At 40.4% G+C, this 7,050-nt stretch overlaps 1 non-coding gene across 1 annotated transcript; it reads right to left on the bottom strand.

Annotated features, from left to right (window-relative positions):
- Positions 1-3,902: 3,902 nt before the first annotated feature.
- On the bottom strand, positions 3,903-4,045 carry LOC140550475 (U4 spliceosomal RNA). Its single transcript, XR_011979172.1, has one exon. It is a non-coding gene; the product is annotated as a U4 spliceosomal RNA (small nuclear RNA).
- Between the last annotated feature and the right edge of the window lie 3,005 nt (positions 4,046-7,050).

The raw sequence follows: 7,050 nt of genomic DNA, 5'->3' as shown, positions 1-7,050 counted from the left end.
TTTCCCCTGTAGATGGAAAGAGGAAATAAAAGTCAGAAGGTTAAGAAGGTTGTAAGGACTGTTCCCTGTATATTCCAAGCAAATGTAGAACCTCTGTATGGTTCTAGATAAGATGGTTCTAGACAAAATCAGCTAAATGGTGTCAGTGTGAACGCAGGAATGAAGCATCTCTCGAGCTGCTGAATCTGAACTGAGCCAGTGAGGGGGAACCTGCCTTTTTATAGGCTCTGTGATGTCATCGACATGACCTCACAATGGAGGAGGACTCGGGTCACTGAGGTCAGTCTCTTCATTGGCTGTATAGGACTGTATGGACACAGTGCTGCGTACAGTGCTATGCCCCTTCAGTTACCTCAGCAACACATGGAGCAAATTGCAGTGATGAGACTGAGCTGATTGAATACAGCCAGGTCTGATGAATGAAGGCCTCACTCATACTAAAGTTTAGTGTAAGATCTGTTTGATCTGAGACTAGATTTAGAAACCGGGTCTGTCACCACAAAGTTTCTGTAGAATGTCCTGTTCTATTGGTCAGTGCGTTTCTATGGAGATAATACCGTGTCAGATGCCGTAAAGCAGCTGAATTTATTCAGAAGAAAGGGTGTCTAGTTACTTTAGGACATGAATCACTGCAGTCAGTAAAATCAGTCACATATTTCCACATGTCTTTACTATTGTACCGAAGGCTGCACTGAGGTCGAGTAAGGCTAATAAAGATACGTAGCCTCGATCAGAGGCAAGAAGGAGATTGTTTGTAATCGTCACTAAGGCTGTCTCTGTGCTATGATTGGGTCTGAGTCCAGAATTTCTCATACATGTAATTTTTACTCGGGTATAAGCAGAGTTGTTGGGCCACAGCTTTTTCTAATATCTTGGATATAAATGTTAAGTTGGAGATGGGTCTGTAATTAGACAATACACTAAGATCAAGATTTGGTTTCTTGATTATAAGTTTTGTGGCTGCTAATTTAAGCGTTTTGGGTAAAATAGTCCATAAAACATTACTGGTTAAAGAAATTAGAATCTGGGGTTGAGGATCTGCCTGGCTTTGAGTAAGTTTAGAGATCTCACTAAAAAGTACTCTGGGATTGTTTTTGTTATTCTCGATCAGCGAGGCCAAACATGCTGAGCGAGCTTTAATGAGTACTTTTCTATATTGACTAAAGCTGTCCTTAGTCAGAGTGGAACACCTCTAGTGGTCGTCCACCATTTACGCTCTAGTTTCCATACTGTTTGTTTTAAGGTATGAGTTTGATCACTGTACCACGGTGCGAGCCTTTTTTACCTAGTCATTTTAGACTGAAGCAGTACCACTTTTGTCTAAGGTTGATCAAAGGGTGTTTTCTAGACCGTTTGTTAATCTATCTAGCTCTGTTTGGTCTGATGGAGTGTAAGCTAAGGTCAGGGTTTTCAGTAAACTGTACAGCAGCCATTTGGGTTATTGCATGTTTTAGACAGTGGCGATGTCAGGCCTGCGTCGCCGTGCCCATCACGTTTCACGCACTCTTATGTTGATATTCATGTTCATGTCTAATTTCACGGTTTGGTTATTGTCACGTGTGTTTTATTCATGTTCATTGTTTGGTTAATACGTTTCACCTGGGGCTGAGGTATTTAAGGGGCTAGCGCTAGCTGCCCTTTGCCGAGAATTTAGCTTAGTTAGCGTTGTGAACTCATTGAACTTACTGAACACAGTCAAGGTAGCGAATGTATTCATGTTGCTGTTTGCATAGACGTAGCCGAACTAACCAAGGGCGTCAAGGTTCAAGTTCACGGTCCTATTATCCACGAGGTCGTCAGAGAGGCTCCCTCTCTATCCAGGTTCACGTTAGTTGTACCGTTCATGGGCGAGCCTTGTTACCAAGTCAGTTTTGCCTTGCCTTTTGGGTTCTCTCAGCTCTCAAGTCACGTAAGTAGCGCCTGACGAGCGCAGTTTTGGTTATTCCTAGTTTCCCCAGGCACTGCCTATAGGTATTGGTTAGCGTAACTCTTCCTACTCATTCCCCGCACACTATTCTAGCTCCAGGATACTCGCCAGCCTCGGGTGTGCGTCTTTGCTTTGCCCAAGTTTCTTTGTCATGGTTATATTTCAGTTTATGCTTTGTCCCTGTAATATTGCTGCTTCTTCTTGTGTTTACCCTTGTTTACTACTTGTGTTTATTTGTTAATATAACACTCTCGCATCGAGCCATCCCCTGTAAGTTTTTACCCTCATAGTCAAGACCTAGCCAGTCATGACAGGCAAGGGGACTAATTAACATATTACATAAGGTGTAGATCATAGGAGATTAGATAATTGTCTGATATTACTGAGCTTTAAGGTAGAATATTTAGATGATCAGTGCTAACACCCAGGGTCAGGACTAAATCTAGGGTATGATTACAGTAATGTGTGGGTTCAGTCACGTCTTGTATCATGCAGACAGAATCTATGATCCATGCAAACGCCTTATTATAAACGCCTCTATATTAATATAGAGGATCTCAAAAGAAGTGAAGGTGATACAGTGTTTTTGAATAATATCAAGTGTATGCATACTTCACCTCCTCTGCCTGATAATCTAGGGCTATGTACATGTTTATAACCTGCGGTGGTGGCTTCATTTAGTGCTAAATATTGATCAGGTCTAATCCAGGATTCAGTAAGGCAGAAAATATCTAATTTCTGATCAAATATAATTTCATTTACAACGGGGTTAATGATCTAATATTAAGTAGACCGAGCTTTAGGTTTGAGGTGGTGCTGTTATTGTTTGAATGTGAGAATTTAACACTAATTAAATTATTAAAACGAGCTGATTTAGATATTCTATGTTTGGGTTTAATTCGGGACACAGACACAGTCTCAATGTGGTAAAACCTGGGTGACGCCTTAAAGCAGTCGGTTTAGCCAGTCTGTCTGTGGCCTGGTCCAGGCTCTGGATTGTCAGCAGCCTTTTACACGACTCTAGCGACTAACTAGCAGACTATGAGCTATGCTGCACGAAAGTAGGGCAGCACCCTCCCGTGTGGGGTGAACGCCATCCCTACCTAAAAAAACAGACTTGTCCTCGAACTTTAACCAGTTATCTATGAAGCCCACATGATTTTCCGAACACCACTTGAACATCCAGTGATTTAGCGCTGTGAGTCAGCTGTAAGACTCAGAGCCGCGCCTCATTGGGATAAGGCCAGAGCAAATGACCACATCAGACATTGTCTGGACCAGTTTAACCACCTCTTTAATGTTATCCTTACTTACTTCTGACTGCCGCAGATGAATATCGTTGCCCCTACATGAATAACTACCCTCGAATATCTCCTGTTTGCTACCTGCTTAAGGTTGGCGCTAATGTCCGGTTGTGGAGTCTCCTCTGACCAGAGTACGCTGAACAGGCTCCTCAGCGGGTGTTTCACTGAGGGGTAAACCTGTTTGGTGTTCTGGTGGGCTAGCTTTGGTCTTAGCGTAAACCTGTGATGCTCACCTCTAACTGCTCCACTTTAACCACCAAAGAGTGAACTAGCTCACATTCAGTACAAACACGATCATTATCACTAGCGGTGGAAAAAGGCTCTAGACTAAACATGCCACACTTCATACAGTCAAAAAGCAGCAGCAGCCATAAAAAGCAGGGACTTCCCGCTTGCAGTTGATTTGGGCACTGAAATAAAGCTGGTTGTAGGGGTAAACTGCTACTGGGCTTTTTGTTTAGTTTGTTGATATACCTGTGGGAATAGACTGTAAACACAATGGAAAAGCAGTTAGTAAGCATATGATGCAGTAAATGACTAAACAGATATAAAAATAAGTGCTAGAAAGTGGAAAAAAGCTGAACGTAAACTTAATACCCACACAATCTAAAACCAAACTGCCAAAAAACCCTGACTACAACAAAAAGCACTGAAAAAACATTCAAGCTTATTCTTAACTAACACTAACAAAAAAATGGCCATTGTTGACTATATTTCAAATCATCCTGGTCGGATAGTGGGTAAAGTTTTCAACAAGCAATGATCACACCTCAGATTAAACTCACAAGCTATGATACTGCCTCTGCAAAATAATACAGACCTTCTCAGAACTATATATGTACATCGACTTTACTGAAGATTTCAAGAGTCGTAACCAGTTTATCACAATTACTTTCTGAATTACTTTCCGAATTGCGTTATACCCACATACTACTATTGTACAAGGACATTTTAAGAAAATTGCAGCAAGAAAACACAATTAGTAAAATATGAAGCACTTAAAAGCCGTGGCATGTTGTAAACAGCACAAAGAAAAAAGGGAAAAAAGGTAAATAAAAATAACTATGAAAAATGAATTAAATTATTATTTTTTGTTTCATTCAGCAATAGTGTTAAAATCTTTGTGGTTCTTTTGTAAAATATAGTTGGCAAAGGTGAGGAAACTAATGTTTTAATAGTCTGTACGTTCATGTAATGGTTAAAGGAAGTCTATCATTGAAAAAAGGAGAAAAAAGAAGGTCCAGAGTTTGGTTGAAACGAACAGGGTGAACATGTGCTCAGTGCACTACAACGTTATGTGGATCTGTCAGTTTTCCTGTATCTTCTTTCTAATTGGATAGTTTAGCAGGATCCCGCGCTTTCAGTGTATTCAATTGGTTCCTGAGAGAGAGGGGCGGGGCTCCAGGGAGAGAGGGCTGAAAAACAGCAGAAGTACAGCAGGAAAATAGTTTTGCTCTGAGGATTCTGGAGTAAAATACACTGTTATTACTTACAAGAAGTGTCTGTTAGATCTTTTAATGCTGTTTACTAACAGATTTAGCAGAGTATGTTTGAGTAACCATCCTAACTTTCAGTCTGATAGTTAGTGTTTAAACTGTGCAGGTGTTCAGGAGTGTTTCCTACTTCAGAATCAGGACTTCTAGCTCTAATACTCACTCTTGAGATTCCTCACCAGCTTTAAATGAGTTATACAGGCTACCTAGCATAAGGCTTTGATTTAGGGTTGAATGTGTTTTCCTTTTTGGAAGGAACATACTATTATTGTACATTTTAAGAAAGAAGCAGCAAGAAAACACAATTAGTAAAATTCAAGACGTCTGTTCTTTTGTCAAGAAAAGAAAAGTTTCCTTTCCTTTCAGTAATAAGAGACCATATATTCATTACCCAATCTCAGTGAATAATACAAAAGAACATAGCAAGTAAACGTAAGCTCTGTGTGAAGTTGAGAATCTATCATTGCATGTTCAAATGTATTTAGGTGAGTCATTTGAGAATGTAAGTTCGTTAATGCCTCACATTCAAAATTAGGATATTAAGGCTTCTCCATGAGACTCTGGATTAGCTTACTCTCTTACTCATGTTTGTGTTCTCTGTTCTCCCAGATGGGGTCCATCCCAGGGGCCTGTGCCAAAGCCTTATGCTAGGCCTGTGCCACACAGCTTTGCGGAGTACTGCACTATGTCCTGTGGATGTGGAAAACGTACTGCATTGTTTCTGTCCAGAAGATGCACTGTGTGCACTGTGTGTCGGACAGAGTGGTCCGCAACATTGGAGCCTCGCAGGGACCTATCCTCTCTCTCTTCTTCTTCACTCTTTACACCACGGACTTCAGCTATTGCACAGAGACCTGCCACATTCAGAAGTTTTCTGATGAATTGGCATTGACTCTGATGACTCTACAACACGGTGTTGAGACACAGGAGCACATTCAGTGCAAAACTCAGTCCACCAAAATGCGCCACAGAGCGCCACAGGGGGTCATTCTTACCTGTGCTCATCAAACTCTATAACTCCTCCCTCAATGTGTGACACTATGGTTCATCTGTGCAGTTCTCTGATTATACTGTTCATATGTGCAATAATAATAGTAATGCAATTCATTTTAATATCTGTGAAATAACTCAGAGGTGCAATAATTCAAAATGTTTCATATGGTCTGTTCCATATTTATTATCACAGCTATTGTCACTTTGCCACTTAGTTCATAAAACTATATTCATACCCTAAATACCATTTAATCATATCATTTATAAACCTTTTTTTTCTGTTTTTGTTTTAAACTTTATAGAGTGTTTATTCTTACACAAGCCGCTGCAACTATAGCAACTGCAGTTTCACTACTAGTATTAATAAAGTATTTCTGATTCTGATTCTGAAACCATATTTTCTGGGCCCCAATGCCATTGACACATGAATTCTGCAAAACCACAGAGCACTTTTACATAGCCATATCATATAGGCTACAGCTGTATGGTTAGGTTCACGATGTTGATATATGTGATATATATAAAATAATTTTGTATATATAATGCAAAAAATGTATATCTCCACTTTATCAATGACAGAGTTTAAACAAAGAACATATCCTTGCTATACAAACACACACACACACACACACACGAATAACCACAATACACTGAAATACATAATTAACTACATTTTTTATTTTCCATTTTGAACATAAACAGACTAAAGTAAACTTCAAAATAAGAAAGCAAAATGCTCCATTTTCTACTAGCAAGAATGCAGCGATTCGGAGCCGCCAACCACTTAAGGACTTTTTGTTATGTTTCTGTTCTTGTATCTATTCAGTGACTCGGTTCTGGTTCAGTTACGTTCATGTGTGTTTGGTTCATGTTTGGTTCATTGTGTCGGTTCAGTGTCGTGTTTCATGTTCATGTGTTTAGTGAGATGCTCTCGCTCACTCCCACCTTATACCCACGACCCTCGCTCCAGCTAGGCGACCCTTTTCCACGCTGCGTTGTCAGGTTTGGTTTGGTCGGCCTAGCCGTTTTTGGTTCTGCGGCTGGTTCCCCCTGTTCCCTGCCCTGCTCATCTAGCTCAGCTCCCAGAGCCCACAAAGGTGTGCTTTGTGTTCGCCCTCTAGTTTGTCGAGTTTACGTTGTTTTCCTGTTTATTCCCGTTAGTTGCTGCTTTGTTTGCTTTAGTTTGCTCTTTGTATGATTTTCTATTGTGTTATTAAAGTACTTGCATTGCACCCATCTCTGCGAGTGTTCATCCCTCTGTGTCTGGCCTGACCCACCATGACAACAGTGTCATTTCATCTTCGTCAATCACTTAATTTAAATCAAATTTAAA

The sequence above is a fragment of the Salminus brasiliensis genome, chromosome 2 (genome assembly GCF_030463535.1).
Source record: "Salminus brasiliensis chromosome 2, fSalBra1.hap2, whole genome shotgun sequence".
NCBI lineage: Eukaryota > Metazoa > Chordata > Actinopteri > Characiformes > Bryconidae > Salminus > Salminus brasiliensis.
The sequence above is the reverse complement of the archived record's forward strand: the minus strand, read 5'-3'. Positions and strand labels throughout refer to the sequence as shown.